The sequence below is a fragment of the Ahaetulla prasina genome, chromosome 2, assembly GCF_028640845.1.
Source record: "Ahaetulla prasina isolate Xishuangbanna chromosome 2, ASM2864084v1, whole genome shotgun sequence".
Classification (NCBI taxonomy): domain Eukaryota; kingdom Metazoa; phylum Chordata; class Lepidosauria; order Squamata; family Colubridae; genus Ahaetulla; species Ahaetulla prasina.
Genome location: NC_080540.1, coordinates 78795992 through 78816173, shown reverse-complemented (window position 1 = coordinate 78816173; position 20182 = coordinate 78795992).

Sequence of the window (20182 nt, the reverse complement as noted above, 5' to 3'; positions counted from 1 at the left end):
TGCTGGTAATGCTTACAAAATCAGGGTTATTCGGGTAACTGAAAGCCCCACCCCCAAGCACATATCGTCAAGCTACATGTGCCAATATTGCAACTAGGCAGTGAGGTCTAAGACTTTTTGAAGGATTTTCTTTTAATTATTTGAGATTATTGAGTCTTACCTCAAAAATTGTTCACACACACATACACACACACACACACACACACACGGCTGTGTATTCTATTTCTATTTTTATAGGCAAACAATTTTCTCATATGATGCACACAATGTATGTACTGCTGTAATTCCTGGATAACATGTGAGCTTTGGAAATATATCCTCCATATCATACTAAATCACATTTCCATGATTTCTCCAGATCCAAGACCTGAGAAACTTTAAAAGGTAGCCAGGAACTTTGAATTGCAATTCAAATCTCATACACTCACTCACAAACACAGACAAGGTGCAATAACAATTACAGATATTTGGTGGCTCTGTTAACCCAATTATACGGATTGAATCCAATGAAGGAATACAATATTAGTATGAATTATTTTTTCTACTTTACTTTAATTTAAACACCTGATTGCTAAAAAGCAGGATATTTGCTCCAGATCTCTTAATTTTTCAGATAGTCATTGTCTTAACCAGTCCACAGATTTTCAAAGAGAAACTTTTCAGTATATTTCAGTCGCTTACATGAACGTTTGCTCAAATGTGAAATGTTTTGTTTAACATTTAATGATAGATTTATATTAGCTGATCCAGAGTTTTCTCATAACTGCAGATTGCTACTCTCATTTTTAAATTTTACCTAGAAAATTAATAAACACAATTAATATACCCTTAATCTTCATCACTGTGTGAACGAATGTGCGCCTAATTACTAATCAACCCTGTTGCTGTATTTATAAATCAAAGGGACCAGGAAATCAAAACTGAATTCCTGAGCCCATCATAACATATGTGATCCAGAAAGTGAAGCTGAAACGGGATGGTGGGGGGAACATTTTGGAAAGCCAGAGGAGGGGAGGAATGGGGCAGCAGTGATTTAAATCTTTTCTTTTTCCTCAAATAAAAGGCAAGTAATCTTTTACAGTATTACTAAGTGGAAGCAGGTGGGCAGGAATGAAGTGGTCTCTATAGTCTCTTCCAGATGTGGCAGGGAAGAATTCCAGTCAAGGAAGGAAGAAAGAGCCAAGAATGGTCATGGATCAACGCAGCCAATCAGAGTCTTCCAAAAGGTTTCAGGCATGATATGAAGAGAGAGAGAGAGAGAGAGAGGGAAGGAGGGAGAGAGAGGAGAGGGCTAATTCTGTGTGGTCAGTTTGTCATCTGACCTTGACTTGACTTTATTGGTACAGTAGTAATGGTCACAACGTTCAATGTGCAACATGTTTCACCACTACGAAATGCCTGCCCAAATAAGCATCCATGCTTGCAGTGATTACTGTTCCACTATGCCGTGGTTCTCAAATGGGGGTAATTATGCCCAAGGGGGTAATTTGGGTATATTCTGTGGAAATAGAGCAAATTGTATCTGCTTGTTTGAGTTGAGGATTCAGTTTGGAGCTGTAGCTGCTGAGATATTTGGGTGCATTAACAGAGACTGTGTTCGGGGTTTTGTGTGTGTGTGTGGAGGTAATGACATTATTTGAGACTGGGAAAAATGATAATTGGGTCACACAGTTTGAGAACTTTAATGACTTCTCTGCCAACCCTGAAAGTATATGGAGCATGTCCTCATTGATGGTTATTTTGACATAATGAAGATTGGATGACTCATAGCATTATCTAGTTATCCAATCATTGCTAGATCAATATAAAGGTAATAAGAATAAGTTGTATGTCACTTCAGGGATGGCTAGGCAATGCTATGAAGTAGGGGGAAAGCTTTTGTGGAATATGACTCCATAAGGGCATCCTTGATACCTATTGCAGGGGTGAGTAATAATCCATTTTCTTTTGAGAACTACAGAAAATTTTTGGGAGGTGTATGGGTGTGTATGGGTGAGGACGGAGCAAAAGGAGGTGGTCCCCTTTTCTTTTTGCCATATTTTTCTTTCTTTTTAAGATCTTGCTGCCAAAATTCTGAGCTAAATAATTCCAAGAGGGCTTTGAAAATAAGCCAAGTAACTCCTGTAGCCCCAAGGGTGCAGATTTTCCACTTCTGCCCAACTGAAGATTTGTCAGGTATTTTGGAGACACCCTACTTTTCTTGCTCTGAGTTATGCATCTATGCAAATTTCATAAACATGGATTGCTTGTCGAAAAGGATAACTTCAAGTGTCTCATTTAGGAAGAAAAGCCAAAAGTTGTAGACCTGCTGTTGAGAGAAGGTAGCAGGTTAGTAACAAACAAGGAAGAAAAAGAGGGATCCTCAACTCCTGTCTTATTTTAATCTTCTCCTCAAATTGATCTAAAGAACAACAATTAATAGAAGATTAAGTGGCAACCCAAGATAAGTAAAGAAAGAGAAAGGAAGGATCTGATTACCTTAAGTCTTCAGCGCCATGATCAAGTAACATTTGAGAGTTTTGAAGGAACTTGTGGATTTCATTTAGGAAGCCCTTTCTTGTGACTTTTGAGAAATCATGGATGATGGGCACAAAGCCAAAGGACTGGAAAGACTAGGTATTGTTTTGTCTTCAGAATGGAGAAGATGAAGGTAACTACAGTATGCGAGTTTGACATCAGTCCTAGAGAAAACACTGAGGAAGACTGTTTAAGCAATATTTAGAAACTATTGCCTGCTGGTAGGTAGCCAGCCTCAGTTTAACAAGAATAAATCATGCCACACTATGATAAAATATAGACTGGACTATGCCACCTTAGAAGGATACACAGCTTGGGATACAGTTGTACCACTGTACCCCAAGAATGGAAAGAAGCATTGAATGATTTACTGAGGGATTTTGTTCTAATTTAACATATTTGTAAATGGCTTGGATGAGGGTTTCAAAATTCAGTTATCAAATTCACAGAGACAGGGCTATAGCAAATACTTTAAAGTAAAGTGACAAGTTTCAGGGATTTTTGGTAAGCTACAACAGTGGGCAGAAATCATCAGAATAAATTTCAACAGGAAGAAATGCAAAGTCTTACATCTGAAGAGGAAAAATTAAAGTATAGGATGGTGGATGGGGAAATATACTGAGTAACAGTAAATGGAAAAGGGATGGGGAGGTGGGGCGCCTTGATGGACATGAGCCAACAGTGTGATGCAAAATGCAAACAAAATTAAACAACAAAATAATTATAGGCTGCATCAACAGAAGTACAGTGTCAAAACAAATTATTCATTATTCTGCATTAGCCAGGATATACTAAAAATATTGCACCAGGTTGTAGGCATTGAATCTTTGAATGGACATTGATAGAACCTCCAAGATTATTACCTGAATAGATTAAAGGCACTGAATTATGCACTGTTTGGAAAAAAGAAGACTTCTGAAAGACATGATAGTCATTTTCAACTATCTGAAGGGCTATCACATACAAAGAAGAATGGAATGGTTTCAAACTATTCCAGAAGTCAGGACAAGAACAGTGGGTTTTAATGACAAGGAAATAGATTTTTGTTGGACATCAGGGGAAAAAATCCTAATAACAAGAGCTGTTCAGCAGTGGAACAGACTGCCTCTGGAGGGGGTGGGCTCTTCTTCACCTGAGATCTTTAAACAGAAGCTTGGATGGCCATCTAGCAGAATGTTGTAGACGTGGTTTCTTAGACGGAGCAGTGGTTAGATTAGATGGCATTTAAAGTCCCTTATGCTTTGTAATTTCTCCCCAGTTCTTTCAATGCACAGTTGCTTTCATCATGTTTACAGCCCTGCTAGAGAGGCCTGTATTATTGTGTTCAAATTGTAGATTGAGGAATTCTGATAGCTATCACTGGATTTATGGCTGCTGCTATCTTTAAGCAATGATTTCTTGTACGAGATAAGGAGCTGAACCGGGAATTGAGCTGTGCCTTTGATCAGTTGTGCAGAACTGCTGTGGGATTGCAGGAAGAGCCCAAGGCATGAGTGTTCCTCTTGCCTGGGCAGGTGCTTTTCCACCTCACTCTCTCCCTGATCAGCTTGATTTAGGCTGGTGTTTATGGCCAGTGAAGAGCTTTGTAGGCAGATGATGTGTTCCTGAGCAAATGCCAGGAGGTAAAAACTGAAAAGCATCTCTCTGGGTAGTGGAATAGTTTTAGTGCCGGAAGCTATTTGCAATAGTTCCTGGAGCAAATTTATTTTGAAAGACAAATGCTGATTCTGAGGAAGGATCCTCTTCCTTCCTCCTCCCACTAAGCTTTCCTACAATATTTACTAGCCCTCATAATTCCACAGGCAGAGGAAAGGAAACTTGTGTTGATTGTAGCTACTGCTGGTTTGTGTTTTCCTCCTGGAGCCTTGCCCCCAGTAGCTCAGCTGAGAGACCTACTACCTCCAGGTGTTATACGTTAGGACTATGCTCATATATTGTAAGAAAAAATAGGTTAGAATACTCCGGTTGGAAAGCAAATAATTCATGGAAAACCAGCATCAAAATAGTGATCTGGTATGAAATTCACTGCTGGATCTTGAACACGTTGTTCTTCCCGAAATTAACCCCTAGAATCAATCAATGTCCATCTGTCCATCCCTTCTGAACTAGAAACAGATATTAGCCAGTCATCTTTGAACAAACTCTGCCACTTGTTGGGCTTGTAGGTAGATAACAGTTCTGTTTTTGTTTTTTTTTAATGAGATACTTTTCCAGTCTAATTTTACTTCTTCATACAAAAGTTGGCATATAGTCCATCCTTAAAAAGTTCTCTGATTTTAATGATAGCGATGCCCAAACCTGTCAGGGCAGGATGAGAAATAAAAAGAAAAGAAAAGATTCCTTATTAACACCAGCAATTACATGCTTTACCATCTTCAGAAATTTCAAGATTTCTGAAGATGGTAAAGGATCTGTGACAGGACTTAAATGATGCACAGCTCTTGTATATACCAGGAAGCAACAAGATTATACTTAGTTGCTGCTTTTTCTCTTCTTAAGCAGCCTTGCTTTTCCTCAGTGACACTGCCTGGAATAAGACTAGCACTCCCTGCATCTTAAAAAGCCTTCCTGGATAAAGGCCTGTTTCTCACACTCCCTTGCGTGCAATGAAGGGGCAAATGCCAAGGCGTATTTGCTTTGTTTTCTGGCCATCTTAACTTTTTTGATGATTCAAAGTTTGAACAAAACCCAGGCTAAACCAGTGAGTACAATGAAAGAAAATTCACATCGAACTACCCTGCTTCTTCATACTCACCAAACTCCCTCTCAGTTTCTCCTCCAAATTGCAATGACAGTAGCCACAAACTTTTAGTAACTGAGGAAGTTTCCATCTAAGTCCCCTCTGATATGCAAGTATTTTATAGGGACCAAGAGTTAACTCTCCTTTCAAATAATGCATAAAGTAATTACTATTAGAGGGACGCAGTGGCTCAGTGGCTAAGATATTGAATTTGTCGATTGAAAGTGGCAATTCAGCGGTTCGAATCCCTAGTGCCGCATAACGGGATGAGCTCCTGTTACTTGTCCCAGCTTCTGCCAACTTAGCAGTTCGAAAGCACGTAAAAAATGCAAGTAGAAAAAATAGGGACCACCTTTGGTGGGAAGGTAACAGTGTTCCGTGCACCTTTGGTGTTTAGTCATGCCGGCCACATGACCACGGAGATGTCTTCAGACAGAGCTGGCTCTTCAGCTTTGAAACGGAGATGAGCACCGCCCCTTAGAGTCAGGAACTAGCACATATATGCAAGGGGAACCTTTACCTTTAATTACTATTGCCAACTTAGTAATATGTAGGTTTTCAAATAATTCAGCCACACAAAGAAGACAGGAGCCCTAAAGATAAATTCCATGTTTTCCCCTATGTATAGACTTGTATATATGTAAATGACATATAGAAGAAAAGCAGTTCTGATATTTGTATGCCCAATCTGGTAAGAAATGTCTCTCTTTTCTGTACTAAAAAATTCTAGGCAATGGATGCTGGGTCAGATTCTGCCCCTCGCCCCCATTCGCTGCTCAGACTATAACTCTATGAACAAGAAAGGTGATAAAAGAGAACCTAGAGAAAGAATGACTCTGACTGTGGAAAAGACAGAGACTCCCAGCTGGAAAACATAACCAGCTCTTTCCTTGGGTTTTTCTTTAGGAGATGGCCTCCTTTTTTATGGATCTCCCTAGCGCCAGAGAGACAGGAAGCTGCTGGGACTTGAACAGAGAACTTCTTTGCTGTAGCTCGGTGTGTGTCTGGGATTTCCTTCACTGGACAGTCTGGCTTGCATCTGAGCCCAAGAAGCAAGGGGTCAAGCAAACACAAACATAACCCAAGTTTTCTCAGGAGAGGTGAGGACTCTGCTGCCAAAACGCCAGCAGAGGGATGAAGGAAAGATATGTATCTGACCAAAGCTGAATTACCTACCCTGTTTAGACTATGTCACTTTTAGATTCAGAAACCAGGCAGAAAGGAGTCTGTTTCCCACCCCACCCCACCCCCAAAATAGATTGTCCCATATCTTAATCGCACTGTGTGATTGTTGCTGTGCTAAAGCTTTAGATTTCTGTATTGATTTTTTTTTAAAAAAAGTTTATTACTGCAGTTCAGAGGACAGGTATAGACAGACCACAAAATAGAGAGTTTTGACCCCAATTCAGACATAGAAAGCATCTGGAACCATCTGGATCTTATTTAGAGAGCTTGTCTTACCATAATGTGACCTAAGGCAATGATTGTAACTTTTGACTGATAAAATTGAATTAGGTTTGCAAGTACAATATAATCTTATTGTAGGATCAAAGTTGCCAAATTTCAGGCATATATCTACAGGGGTTTGGGTTTGTTTATTTATTTATTATTAGTCAAAACTGCCCAGTACCAAAAGGCTCTGGGTAGCTTCACAAAATTAAAAATACAGTAATAAATACAACGTATAATAATGTCCAGAATGGATGTCTCTCTCTCTCTCTCTCCCTGTGTATATGGGAACATTAAAAAAATGACCTGCAGCTTAAAAAGGGACTCATCTAAACCAGCTAGTCTATTCTGAAGAAATAATTAGATTTTTAAAAAAAATCTCTGGACAGCCAAGGCGGGGACTATATTAGTCAATGCTACAGCTGGAGTCTGTGAGTAGGCCACACTTAGACGTGTAGTGGCAACAGGAGCATCGCAGATGATGAAACTGATGGAATGGGCTCCTCAAAGCTCATAGTTAATGTGAATTGATTACTTCTGGCTACAAAGCCTTTTCTGAACAACAACACAAAAAAGTGGGGAAGAGTTGCAAAAAAGTTGCAGCTTAGGCTTTCCAGAAGACATCGCTGTTCTTTGTCTCTTCTTATCCAAAGATATTTATTCGATCACATTTGTGTCTCCTCAGAATGATGTGGTGTAACTTGTGTGGCTCAATATGCAAAAGAGTAGCGAAGCCAAGTTAGTTGTTTCAGCCTCTGCAGCTGCAAAATCCAGAGGGTGCATGTTTGGCTGATTTAGAAGGTGGTCCCTCTGGCACTAACCACTTACAAGTTCTCTTGGCTTTCCAAAATACAGCTTTATGGCACTATAATGATGGTTTATTTATATCAATTGCCTTTTAATTATCTGTACCGGGTCCTATTGGGATATCTGATATATCCCCCTGCTTTGGTTATTAATATCCACTATAAATCAGATTCAGAAATGTGGATGCTATATCTTGCAAAGACTCTGCAGAATTCTGCTATTCTTTTAGTTTTGAATTTTGGAGGACATCCACAAGAGTTCCATTAGCAAACCTAGAGACTGGTTTTGCCTTAAACTCGTCTATTGACTTCTGAAGCTGAGGTTATGATCTCTCAGAACTCTAATTCTCATTAAATATCACCGTACTAGGACAGCGCTGGCTTGGCTGGAGGTTATATATGTTCATGTCACAATGGCTAAAATCATAGGGATGTGGGAAGGACAAAAGAAAAGCAGTTCATACCTACAGTAGCAATGGGGCTGGGAGATGTTCTTCCTAACCTTCCAAAGTAGTGCATTCTCTTCTGACATAGCTATAGTTGGGTTTGTGATTGCACAAATATGCAGGGTTTCCCCCCCACTACCTTCAGGCTCTTTGTTCTCATTGCACCAAAGTTAAATGAGGACATTTGGGTTGAATCAAAAAATATGGCTGCTGCCATCCCATCTTTGAACAGACAGATCCTTTCTGTACACAGTTTATTTGCTGATTTCTTATAGCACAAAGGCATACAGACTGCTTCTATGGGGTCTTCCCTAGTGCAGTTTAGACAAAGCCTTAATAAACAAGGCTAGAACAAGTATTGCTATGGCCTGAATCAGTCTTATCAGTTTTTAACTTCCCTTGATTATTTTGGTCAGTTCTGACCTTTAAACTCACCCAACTTGCTAAATCACAAATATTATGGGTTGGTTTGTTGTAAATTTAGCCAGCTGGGTCTTTCCTCATGAAGTATTTTGTACCACTCCAAAGTTCAGCTATATGTCTGAAGCAAAGTCAAATTATTTCTGGCTCAACTTCATTTTATCCAAAATACTAAAAAATTATTATTCAAAATGTTTTTGAATTGGCAGGAATTCTCGTAGACTTCAGCTGACATAGTCTCATATTCTCAGATCTTTAAACGGGAAAGGTTGCTTGATAACTTCATAGTTTCCATAGCAGCTACTTGGGTTTTTTCCCCCAAACCAGGGTTGAAATCCAGCAGCTTCTGACAGGTCTGGAGAACCAGTAATGGAAATTTTGAGTACTTTGGAGAACCGGCAAATATGACCTCTGACTGGCCCCAGAGTGGGGTGGGAATGGAGATTTTGCAGTATCCTTCCCCTGCCATGCACACCAAGCCACACCCACAGAACTGGTAGTAAAAAAAATGGATTTCACCACTGCTCCAAACAATCTGAAAATTTACACTAATTTGCTGATTCCATTGGGATGGATATGGGTGCTTTTGACTCTTTACAGATCCTTGCAATTGTGCTTACCTATGTGGTTTTCCAAGCCGATGGAAAGGGATGATAATAACAAGACTTCTGTCTCTTCCCTCCCTCCTCTTTTGCAGGGAATCAACTAGAGCACAAAGCAATAGTGACAGTTTTAACCATTCAGTTGTGTCCAACCCTTGGAGACATATAGGCTACCCTGTCAAGCATAGCTTCTTTCAATTGTTGGATGTTCATCCTTGTATCAATTTTGATGTTATCAAGCCAGCATCTTCTTTTTCTTGCCCGTTCTTCTTGTTCCACTAACCCTTCCCAGCAACATTGACGTCTCCACTGAACATGGGCTCATGACATGGGCAAAGTAAATCAGATGTGGTCTTGTAATTTTGGTTACTAGTGATGTTTCTAGTTTTATACAATTCAGCCCCTGTCAGAGCACAAAGTACCAGACCACTTAATTGTTTTTCCCCAAAAGACTGCTTGGTGAGTGGGAGGGGGTATGCTCTGGTTTGGTTCTGCAACCCAACAAGACAGACACAGACTTAAGAGGATAATTAGAACTGCAGAAAAAACAATTGCTACCAACCTGCCTTCCACTGAGGACCTGTATACTGCACGAGTCAAAAAGAAGGCTGGGAAAATATTTACAGACCCCTCACATCCTGGACATAAACTGTTTCAACTCCTACCCTCAAAACAACACTATAGAGCACTGCACACAGAACACCAAGACACAAGAACGGTTTCTTCCCAAATGCCATCACTCTGCTAAACAAATAATTCCTTCAACACTGTCAAACTATTACTAAATCTGCACTACTATTAATCTTCTCATCATTCCCATCACTTCCACTTATGACTGTATGACTGTAACTTTGTTGCTTGTATCCTTATGATTTTTATTGATATTGTTTCCTGATTTCTTATTTGTACCCTATGACTATCATTAAGTATTGTAAGTGTTGTAGCTTGATGAAGGTATCTTTTCTTTTATGTACACTAAGAGCATATGCACCAAGACAAACTCCTTGTGTGTCCAATCACACTTGGCCAATAAAAAATTCTATTCTATTCTATTCTATTCTATTCTATTCTATTCTATTCTATTCTATTCTATTCTATTCTATTCTTATTTTCTTTCTCTTTTGTGGAGCAAAGTGTGGTACAGCTCCAGATTATAAGTAGTATTTTTCCTCTTGACACTTTCTTTTTGCCATGGATATATTCTCACAGACTTCCTATCAATTCCTGTCCTTTGATTCCTATCTGTACATGCAAAATGAATATTCAATACTTCCACTTGTCAACAGATAAAAGCCTTAGGATGACCCAAGAACTTCCAAGATACAATCAGTTTCCAGAGTTTTCTTCCCCTGCCCCACATTAAATCGCACAGCAATGTAACATTTAAAGGCTTTGTCAGGAAGCTTCCCAAAGTCACTATAAATCTGAAATTGTTTTCTGAGGCCTAAAGGAACTCAAAGTCTGTGGAGATTCTCAGTCATTCAGGTCATAGTTGTCTCAAAGATACTTTTTTCTTCAAAAGGCAACTGGGCTGTTTTTTCCTTGAGGAGAAAGAAGAAAAGGTTTCTTATCCAAGAAGCGTTTGAAGAAAAAAGCACCTTTGAGATCCCTTTGGGTTTCTGTTGTTTTTTCCCGCTAAGTACATGGGAATTGGGAAGATCTTGGGTCAGAATCCTGTATTCTCTGTGATCTGGCATTGGCCCCAGTGGTGGAATTCAAATTTTTTTACTACCAGTTCTGTGGGCGTGGCTTGGTGGGCGTGGTGTGGCATGGCGGGCGTGGCAGGGGAAGGATACTGCAAAATCTCCCTTCCCTTCCCACTCCTGAGGGAAGGATATTGCAAAATCTCCATTCCATCCCCACTCCAGGGGAAGGATACTGCAAAATCCCCATTCCTTCCCCTCTCCTGGGGGAAAGATATTGCAAAATCTCCATTCCCACCCCACTCTGGCTGGGACCAGCCAGAGGTGATATTTGCTGGTTCTCCAAACTACTCAAAATTTCCGCTACCAGTTCTTCAGAATCTGTCAGAACCTGCTGAATAGCACCCCTGATTGACCCCCATTACACATACATTTTTTTCTACCCGAATCAACCAGTTCAGCAAAGCATCTACTCCCCTAATGAGTTTCCATCCTTGCATTTTGTTTTCTGTTCTTCAATTGCTTTTTTTAAATTTCCGGCCTCAAGGCTTGTATTCTGTAATCAAATGCCAATTGCTTTCCCAAACAATTAAACCCTATTCATACTGATAGAGCAGGATAGAACAATTTTGTGATGCAGCCAAAAAATGAAAAAGAAAATGTATCCAATATCTCTGACAGCAAATATGTGAATGTAAACATGTGGACTATTAATACTTGTAAGCCTAGACTCTTGTAATTTTGAACAACTCTTTCTTGAACTTGTTTGCTATATGGGTTTATTAGTAAATGTTGAACTGAATATATTTACTGAATTATTTTACATAGAATTATTTATTTTGATTTTGATTCAATCTTTCCTTCAAGAACTCAAGGAGGCTTACATGGCCTTTGTCTTCATTTGATCCACACAACAGCAATGCCTGTGATTAGGTTGGGCTGAGAAAGATTAGCTAGTGTAAAATCATTGATGAATTTCCATGACTAAGGGCAGTGGTAAAATTCAAAAATTTTCCCTACCGGTTCTGTGGGCGTGGCTTGGTGGTCATGTGACTAGGTGGGTGTGGCTTGGTGATCATGTGACTGGGAAAACCAACTATTACACTTTACATAAAAATAACACAAAAGCTACACAACTGACTCACACACAATGCAAAAGCAGCTGGACTTTACACAAAATGGCCCCTGCAACGAGCAGAAACCTCACAAAGTCATAGAGAGCTCAAAAACAAGCTATCACACTTTACACAAAAATATCAGTTCGGGCAATAGGTAGTAAAAGAATGCTTTAAAAAATAAAAAAAGTTCTGACATTGCGCAGCACAGCTGGTCATTGGAACCTTTTAAAAACTTTTTTAAAAAGCATTTTTTTACTACCTATTTGCCCGAACTGGTAGTTAAAAAATGCTAAAAAAAAGTTTTTAAAAAGTTCCAATGATCAGCTGTGCTGTGAGATTGTGGGAATTTTTTTTTTTACTTTTTAAAGCATTTTTTTACTACCGGTTTGGATGAACCGCCCCGAACCAGTAGCATTTCACCCCTGCTTTGTTCCAATCCTTGCAATCTCCTGACTGCCCTCTGAACTAACAGGAGACAAAGTCTAATGGTTTTAATATACCTTGAGACTGCCCTTAGATGGTGCTGGGACGAAGGTTGAGCACTACTTTAATAGGAACTCAGCTGAGCTTAACTTAAGCCTCTTTATGCTCAAAAGCTGCGGAGAAGATGAAGGCAACTTTACAGGGACAAAGAAGATAAAGAATGTTGCTAAACCATGTCTGGGCCATGGTTAGATGCAAGTCTGGACACCTCCTTAAACCTGGTTACCAAACTTAGAAAATAAAACCCCGATGGCTGGAACTTGGTGCTGTTTTTGGAATTGCTTTCCTCCCCTGTCCAGAGAAAGGAAAAATTAGGTGCAGTGAAAGAGACTATTCTGGCGAAGATAATTCAAAGGTTGAAAAAAAATGCACAATTAACTCATGCAAAATGTGATTCCCATTTTGGGAAGCTTGGTTTTATGTAAATATGTGCAGAATTAGAACCCTTAATTAGTTGATTTACCGATTGTCATAAATATGTTTGTCATTTGGACAGTAAATGTGACCGTGACCATAAAATTCTTCCCACAGAGTACAACAATAAATTTAAAGTGGGTTTGAACACCATTCTAGACTAAAATCCAACTGACTGCTCTGTATTCAATGCACTGTAGTCAGTGTGATTTGTTTGTAGTTCAAAATGCTGTATAAACTCAGATACTTTGAATAATTCAATAAACTATGGTTAAGTAAATCACAGATTAGTGTGTCGGTGCCTCAACCATTCATTTGGATCTGGCAGATTCTAACTTTGAGTGTCTCCAAGTTATTTTGTCTGTTAGAGGCCTAGAATATCCTCCACAGGGGCCCAAAACATGATGTTGAGGTTCACCACTGTCCAATAAAGGGTGGGATGGGATGGCTGAGAAAGAACTGCTGGTTATCTTTCAATGGACTGATAACGGTGGATCAATCACTCTCTTTTGCTGACCTTATCACCATGACGTAATCCCTAATGTGGGCTCTTAACATCTTCAGTCGAATCTTTCTCTCCTGACACATCATCTGCTAAGCCAAACAAAGGTCAGTGTGTTGTGTAAACATAGTGTTGGTGTACAACTGGACAGTTAGCAGTAGAAGACTTCAACTTCTAAAATATCCTTTTGACTGACTCTAGCGTGGCTGCACATACGTGACTGTTTTCTGACTCTACAGTGTTTATATTTCTGAGCAATAAAAGGAAGGTACTGAATGTGTTTTTAATTCAGCAAAATATGGTGCATTTTAAGTATGTTTCCTTGGAACTCTGAATATTTTCTTCCACTCACAAGAAAAATAAACGAATGCAAGATGTTGGACTTTATTTTCTCTGTCTCTTTCTACCTATTGCATGGGTTGTTTTTTCACCACCACTACCACGCCAGGCTCTTATGCTGAACAGCTCTTGCTGGGCTTCCTCAGAGGTAGCCTGATCTTCTTGTGGCCCCAAGGCACTGTGGGAGGATTAAAAAAAAATAGAGGCCTCCAAAGATAAGGAAATTAGTTATTATCTTTAGATTAGTCAAGACCAACCTTAGACATTTCCATGTAAACTTGTGTCTGCTCTACAGTGGGGAGACTGAGAATGTTTATGCCACAGAAAGAGGCAGAAAGAGAGACTGGCTCTATGACATCTGCTTCTGGAGTTCTGGCATCTGTAGAGCAGGGGGCTCCAACCTTGGCAACTTTAAGACTTGTGGACTTCAACTCCCAGAGTTCCTCAGCCAGCAAAGCTGGCTGAGGAACTCTGGGAGTTAAAGTCCACAAGTCTTAAAGTTGCCAAGGTTGGAGACCCTGCTGTAGAATAAGGACAAATGCTTCTGGGAATTAATTGGGCAGACAAAAATAGAAACTGCCAAGATGTATAATGAGAGTGGGTGGGATGAAGCTTTTCTCAGCAAGTTCAGCTTTTCAGTCTTAGTTTTCCATACATGGGAGATTTTGTGTGCTTCGTCCCTAACAGAGCACATTAGATCCGATCTCTCCTCTGTGTTGACAATTTTTTTTTTGGCAACCTTTAAGTCATCCCATATTTTTTATCATCCCATTTCTACACTGTCCATCTCACCTAAGTGATACGACAAACACCATTCTTATCTTATCTTTTCTCCTTCCCCTCAGGGTATATTTTTAATTTTTTCTTCATGCTGGCTTATGCTTGCCTCCTTCACTGGAGAAACAGAAAATTTAAATCAGATGCAAAGCTTATAATAGCCAGTTTCCCCAAAGCCATGTGACATTTGAATGCTGTTTGATCCGTATTGTATCTGAAACCTGGCTCTCAGTTTTCTTTGTGGAAAGTCACTGCAAACGTATTTGCCAACCAGAGGGGAGATGCACCTTATAAAAGAATTACGGCACAGATACTATCTTGTTATAATCTCTTCACCCAGGCAATCTCAAAACCCCAAGAGTTGACTGAGTCCATTAGGAACTGTGCCAGACCACTGAACCACTAATTCAGGATAATCTGCTGGCTGCAAATCTTCAGCTTTTTGTATCAGAGTCTTTTTCAGCATTATTTGAAAATATCAGGCATTGAACTTGGAAGCTTCTGTACACACAGCATGTACTCTAATATCCCTGCTATTGTCATTATGAGGAGTTTCTTGGTTGTAAACAAGAGTGTAATCCTGGCATTAGTTTTTGGAGTGAATGGAGTTTTGTTTCTGCCAATAGAAATGAAAACATTTAACCATTTCCCTTTAAATTACAACCAGGAGTTTCTGTGGTAGGCAGAGATTGGCACTAATGCAACTGGGGTTGTAGTGATCTTGGGCAAAATGTTGTCCAATTCCAGACTACCATCCAAGCAATTATTTTTTTTGTTTTGAGAGGAAGAGTAAAGGGATGGGGAAGGCAGGCACAAATCATAAACTGAGGGCAGGAAAAAGGCAATTCTCATGCAAAGCTTTAATTTTTTTAAAAGATAAAATGTTTTGGAGGCATTTGGAGGCTTTCAAAGTTGTAGGCCATGGATTTCTGCTCGGTTGTCCTGTTCTAGAGACATTACTGGTAAAAGCTTCCAGAATAAATTATTTCAACATTAGGACGATGGCAGCTTTGGATGAATCCTAATGTCAATGCATTTCCCTAGATCCTGTTTCTCAGGGATGCCAGGCTGGAAATGGCATGTAGAAAAAAAAACACATGATCCTTTCTAGGATTTGTTGTTCTGCCTTTTCAATTTTCCCTTTGCATTGTTGTATCAGAATCCAAAGAGAGCAAATTGTATTCTTTTCTGGAATTTTATATTTTTATTATTTATTTATTTGTATCCCGTCTTTATTATTTTTTACAAATAATTCAAGGTAACGAACAATGGTGTATTTCAAATTTTTTTGCTATCAGTTCTGTGGATGTGGCTTGCTGGGTGTGGCGTGGCTTGGTGGGCGTGGCAGGGGAAGGATACTGTAAAATCTCCATTCCCTCCCCAATCCAGGGGAAGGCTACTGCAAAATCCCCATTTCCTCCCGATCAGCTGGGACTTGGGAGACAGAGAATAGATGAGGGCGGGGCCAGTCAGAATTTTTACTACTGGTTCTCCAAATTACTCAAAATTTCCACTATCGGTTCTCCAGAACTGGTGAGAACCTGCTGAAACCCACCTCTGGTAATGAACATATCCAACACACCTTCTTATTTTCCCAGAACAACTCTGTGAGGTAGGTTGGACTGAAAGAGGGTGACAGGAAACAAGGTCACTCAGCTGGCTTTCATGGCTAAGATAGGGACTTGAGCTCGCTGTCCTCTGGTTGAGTAGCCTGGTGCCTCAGTCACTTGACCAAACTGGCTCTATTTCTGGTATGGTAAGAACTCTTGAATTCATTATATCTGTATTATTTTTATATATATATGTGGTTTTGCAGAATCCAAATACTGTATGTTCAGCATTATGGAAGGAACTGTTTTATTTACTAATCAAATTTGTACAGCCAACCATTTCACCAAAAGTGACTCTGGGTCATGCACAATTTCTCACCAACCGTTTCTTGAAGCTTGAATGGTACTTTCCCTTGGGGGCGGCCAGAAGCCTTTCAGGGTTGGCTGTGAGTCTGTGTTACAACTAATCGTTTCTGGCATGCCACTGACACCCTCGATGCTATGATATTTCAGGTGTCAGTTCTCTTGGAAATCTGGGCCCAGCTATGGTTGAAGAGCTTTTGGAAACTTGAGCTTCTTGGGAAGGATGCATGGCTGGCTGTTGCCTTTGTTATTTCTGAAGGAAAAGAATAAGCAGTCTATGACAGAGGTATCTTTCAGGCCTCGAAGCTTACATCATCCTGTCTTGAGGAGGTGGTGGGGAGGGAAGAATTTAATTGAATCTTGATGAAAATAAATGTGGGTTTCATTTACCAGAGTGGCAGGGGGTAAAGTCTTTTTTTAATTATTAAACCCGAAACATCTGGAAAAAGCCTGATGAGAACCTTCAAGTCTTCTGACTGATTCCATTTATCCTGCATCTTCCTGGGTCTTTCCAGATGATGCTTAAAACATAAATGCTCACTCCCACCCAAAGGAAGAGGGTTTATATGATACCTCAAATTTTGAGGGAATCCTGATAATACAACATCTGTCTCCATGCAATATTGAAGGCAGGTTCTTTGTAGAATGAGGGAAATAATTGCATCAAAAAAAAATGGGAGAGTGGGGGAATTACATACCTATTGCAACTGTATTGCAAAAAGTATGACCAGAGATTTAATGTGCTTCCATGCTGAAAAGAAACCATGGCCGTAGCACTTAGACTTATATAGTGCTTCACAATGCTTTACAACTTTACATGCTGGTAATAATACTGCAAGAGTTTGTAATGAACCTACCGAGGATGATGCAAATCTTATTTCAATGGTTTAGTCTTTGCTGTCATCCAAACATTTGAGTCTGAAGTTGCATTCAATCTGTAAGGTGTCACAGATATTCTTTGGGATTTTGCTACTGACATGAATTGCCAGCATCTTTTCATGAATAAGTTTTTTAAATTAATGTTTTATTCTGTATATATTTATGTTTTTATGTGGCTGTAAACCGCCCTGAGTCCCTAGGGAGATAGGGCGGTATAAAAGTATGAATAAATAAATAAATAAATAAATAAATAAATAAATAAATAAATAAATAAATGTAGTATTCATATGCGGTAATAGGGAAAGTAAATTGTAATAAAGCATAATGGAAAATAAGTAAAAACAGAAAATAAATAGGCTCATCCCTGATTAGTATTCAAGTAGAAGATTGTCATGATGTACCAGGTCTATAGATCCAGAGGTGGGTTTCAGCAGGTTCTGACCAGTTCTGGAGAACTGGTAGTGGAAATTTTGAGTAGTTCAGAGAACTGGTAGTAAAAATTCTGATTGGTCCCGCCCCCGTCTATTGTCTGCCTCCTGAGTCCCAGCTGATCGGGAGGAAATGGGGATTTTGCAGTAACCTTCCCCTGGAGTGGGGAGGGAATGGAGATTTTACAGTATCCTTCCCCTGCCAGGCCCACCAAGCCATGCCGACCAAGCTATGCTACGCCCACCAAGCCACACCTACCGAACCGGCAGTAAAAAATTTTTGAAACGCACCACTGTATAGATCTAACCAGGAAATTAAGAAAAAAACCACAAAAAAACAGAAGAGAAAGGTGCCGATGATGGTGGCAAACCACTTTTATATGATTTCCACGATGTCACCAGGAGTTAAGCTCAACTTGAAAAAGATGTTTCTTTTATCTCCCCCAGCAGGTTTGCCCATTGCAACCTCAGGGCCCTTTTACCCTTTCAGTTTGTCCTCCAGCAAGTAAAAAATGACATTTACCACTGCTGAGCAGAGGTTTTCTTTAACTGTTTCAGTTTTACTGTTGCTTATATGCTTGTAGACTAATTGCTATGTGACTGAGCTCACCCAGTTAGGCACCCTATTATTTGGAATTTTCTCTGTTTGGATCTATACATGATTGTGATTTCCTCCTTCCTCTCTATTTAAATAAATTCTTTTGCTTTTGGATAAGGACAACCACATGTGCAAGTGACTCTTTACCATAAAAAGAGGAACTGCCGGAGGCTAACTGGGCATTATGGCAAGGCCTACGGATGCTGAACCAACATCATGGATGTACCAACATTAACTGGTGCAGAGTAAATCCTTGGAAATATCTCCCCACCCCCATTTTAATGTTCAGCTGAGAATTGCGTGCTATCACTGTTCTGTAACACTTTCTGTTAACAGGTTGCCAACAGATACAGAGAATCTACTTGCACTGGATATGAAGTCCCTGTCTCTGCTTTGCATTTTAATACTGCACACTTTTAGACTGCTGCATGTGAGGAGGGAAAAATGTAATTCTGCTCCCTAGCCCCATTTTCCAACATTATTTCTGTTTACCGAACCACGTGCTTCTTAAAAAAAACAACAACCCTCCAGTATCAGCAATTTTTAACTTTCCAGTTATTGTATGTTTTGGAAAATTTGCTATTATACATCTGGTTGAGGGAAAGGATTAAGTCTCCCTGCATACTGCAGTCCTAATCACTACACATTTACCCTGAAATAAAAATGGAAGGTGTGCAATATAAATGTTACGTCATGTAGTTTAGCCCTGAAAAATTTCATAATAATTTTTTTTATTGAAAAAGTTTTACAATTTTTTTTTCAACAATTATCCTCTCCCACCTCCCTCTGCCCTCCCCTCCCTCCCTCCCTCCCCTCCCTCGACCCTTCCCCCACCCCGAGACTTCTCAAAGCAAAATACAGGGTATTACATCTAACAATCATAAGCTAAAATACAACAATAAACCATCACCCATTACTTCTCCTGTCCCTTTTGCAACCTTAACTCCCCTTTCCCATTTAAACAAATACACTAATACAGTACAATTCCTACAATCACTCATAAGCTATTTGATACTTTTTAGTCTGATATTTGTTTTGAATATAATCAATCCAACTTCTCCATTCCAATATATATCTTTCTTGTGAATAGTCTTTCAAATACGCTGAAATTTTTGCCATTTCTGCTAAGTTCGATACTTTAAGTGTCCATTCTTCAATTGTAGGCAAGTCTTCTTTCTTCCAATATTGCGCAACCAATAATCTCGCTGCTGATATTAAATTTAAAATCAGTTTAGTCTCTATTACTGTACAGTCCGTAATTATACCCAATAAAAATAACTGTGGTGTAAACTTTATCTTCTTTTTCAAGATATTCTGCATAATCCACCAAATTTTTATCCAAAATGCTTTGATTTTTTTACAAGTCCACCATATATGATAATAAGTAGCATCATCACAATCACATCTCCAACATTTAGCTTGCATATTCGGATACATACATGCCAGTTTTTTAGGATCTAAAGGCCATCTATAAAACATTTTATAAAAATTTTCTCTTAAACTTTGTGCTTGGGTAAATTTGACATTTCTAACCCAAATTTTTTCTCACGTTTCCATCATTATAGGTTGCTGGATATTTTGTGCCCATTTATCATACAATCCTTAACTAGCTCCATTTCTGAATCTATTTCTATCAGTACATTATATAACCTCTTGATATGCAGTTGGCCTTGATCTCTAATTTGTTTTACCAAGTTTTCCTCATTTTGCATGATACCAATTTTCCAGTCTACTCTCCATCTGGCTTGCAGCTGAAACAAAGTATAGTTTATCCCTTCTTCTCTCATTATAGTTAAGGATTTCAATTGTAAGTTACCCTTTTCTACAAAAAGAAGCTCTTTATAAGTAATCACCTCCCGTTTTTATTTTATATTTATATTCTCTATCGCATGTCTAGGGATTGCCCACATAGGTATTTTATAGTCTAGTTTATATTGGTATTTCTTCCAAACCCTTAACAAAGCATTTCTAAGTATATGACTTTTAAAAGTCTTATCCACTTTCTTATCATATAATAAATAAGCATGCCATCCATATAGCAAATCATAACCTTCTATATTCAATATTCTTTCCTCTGTTAAATTAATCCAGTCACTAATTAGTGACAG